The following is a 2,500-nucleotide window of genomic DNA, read 5'->3' as shown; positions in this document are numbered from 1 at the left end:
GACTGTCCAGGCCAGGCAGGAAAATTTGTCGAGGGGACACGCTGACGAAACAGCGCTGGTTCAGGCACGGCGGGCAGTGTTGGAATCGGCAGCGCCGACGAAATCGGCAAAGTCGGCAGAATCGGCAGCGCAGATTTTTCGACGAACACGGGCTGGACGGTGGACTGTCCAGGCCAGGCAGGAAAATTTGTCGAGGGGACACGCTGACGAAACAGCGCTGGTTCAGGCACGGCGGGCAGTGTTGGAATCGGCAGCGCCGACGAAATCGGCAAAGTCGGCAGAATCGGCAGCGCAGATTTTTCGACGAACATGGGCTGGACGCTGGACTGGCCGGGCCATGCAGGAAAATTCATCGAGGGGACACGCTGACGAAACAGCGCTGGTTCAGGCACGGCGGGCAGTGGTGGAATCGGCAGCGCCGACGAAATCGGCAAAGTCGGCAGAATCGGCAGCGGGTGCTGGCGATGGGTCTGGACGGGCTGGATAGTCCAAGGCTCGACGAGAAAGACTGCTGGTTTAGACACTGGGGCAGTGGCAGCCCGCGGGACAGTGTCGGCAGATTCGGCAGCGCAGATTTGTGCGGCTGCAGGTTCGTCGGGGAAAATCGGCAGCGCAGATTTTGCGACGAACATGGGCTGGGCGATGGACTGTCCAGGCCAGGCAGGAAAATTTGTCGAGGGGACACGCTGACGAAACAGCGCTGGTTCAGGCACGGCGGGCAGTGTTGGAATCGGCAGCGCCGACGAAATCGGCAAAGTCGGCAGAATCGGCAGCGCAGATTTTTCGACGAACACGGGCTGGACGGTGGACTGTCCAGGCCAGGCAGGAAAATTCGTCGAGGGGACACGCTGACGAAACAGCGCTGGTTCAGACACGGTGGGCGCAGTGTTGGAATCGGCAGCGCCGAGAAAATCGGCAAAGTCGGCAGAATCGGCAGCAGGTGCTGGCGATGAGTCAGGACGGACTGGATAGTCCAAGGCTCGATGAGAAAGACCGCTGGTTTAGACACTGGGGCAGTGGCAGCCCGCGGGGCAGTGTCGGCAGATTCGGCAGCAGTGTCTGCCGATTCGGCAGCGTTGGCTTGTTGGCGCGGGGGGCCGATTCGAGTGGGGACTTGGGCAGCGGGCAGTGAAAGCAAGAGTTTCCCCGATGCTGCCGGGAAAAACGCTCCCCGGGATGGCCGGGTGAGATGACCCGGCGGCCCGCGACGGGTCATTCAATTCCATGCCCCGTCAACATAACTCCCGATGTACTGTTTGCTTTTTCGGAAGAAGAGATCCATCCCCCCATCCTCGGCCAGCCAAAAACGCTCCAATTAATGGCCGGGTGAGATGACCCGGAGGCCCGCGACGCGTCATTCAAATCACTGCCCTATCGGCTACAACTGCTGATGGGTGGGATTAGAGGCCTGCCATGGTGGTGAGGGGCGGCGAGGACCGTGAAAGCTAGAGTTTTTCAGAGGCTGCCGGGAAAAAGGCCCCTCGGGTGGCGGGGTGCGAGGACCAGGCGCGTCATTCAATTCTCTTCCCTATCAACTTGGCTCCCGTTGGCGGGATTGGAGGCCTACTGTTTGTTACAGGGCTAAAATCGTCAGGGGAAGAGCTGACGAAACAATGCTGGTTTGGATGCAGGGGGTAGTGTTGGAATCGGCAGCGCGGACAAAATCGGCAAAGTCGACAAAAAAGACTGTTGGTCTGGACATCGGGGCAGCGGCAGCCATGCCGACAGGGGGGGAAATCGGCAGCACAGATTTGTGCAGCTGCAGGTTCGTCGGGGAAATCGGCAGCGCAGATTTTTCGATGAACATGGGCTGGAAGATGGACTGTCCAGGCCAGGCAGGGAAATTCGTCAAGGGGACACGCTGACGAAACAGCGCTGGTTCAGGCACGGCGGGCAGTGTTGGAATCGGCAGCGCCGACGAAATCGGCAAAGTCGGCAGAATCGGCAGCGGGTGCTGGCGATGAGTCTGGACGATTTATAGTCCAGGGCTTGATGGAAAAGACTGTTGGTCCAGACAATGGGGCAGTGGCAGCGCGGATTTGTGCAGCTGCAGGTTCGTCGGGGAAAATCGGCAGCGCAGATTTTTCGACGAACAGGGGCTGGGCGCTGGACTGGCCGGGCCAGGCAGGAAAATTCGTCAGGGGGGCACGCTGACGAAAACAGGGGCTGCGGAGTGGAAAATCGGCAGCGCAGATTTTTCGACGAACAGGGGCTGGACCGGCCGGGCCAGGCAGGAAAATTCGTCAGGGGGGCACGCTGACGAAAAGAGGGGCTGCCGCGTGGAAAATCGGCAGCGCAGATTTTTCGACGAACAGGGGCTGGACGCTGGACTGGGCCAGGCAGGAAAATTCGTCAGGGGGCACGCTGACGAAAAGAGGGGCTGCCGCGTGGAAAATCGGCAGCGCAGATTTTTCGACGAACATTCGTCAGGGGGGCACGCTGACGAAAAGAGGGGCTGCCGCGTGGAAAATCGGCAGCGCAGATTTTTCGACGAACATTC

The sequence above is a fragment of the Populus nigra genome, chromosome 2 (assembly GCF_951802175.1).
Source record: "Populus nigra chromosome 2, ddPopNigr1.1, whole genome shotgun sequence".
In the NCBI taxonomy this organism is placed as follows: domain Eukaryota; kingdom Viridiplantae; phylum Streptophyta; class Magnoliopsida; order Malpighiales; family Salicaceae; genus Populus; species Populus nigra.
The sequence above is the reverse complement of the archived record's forward strand: the minus strand, read 5'-3'. Positions refer to the sequence as shown.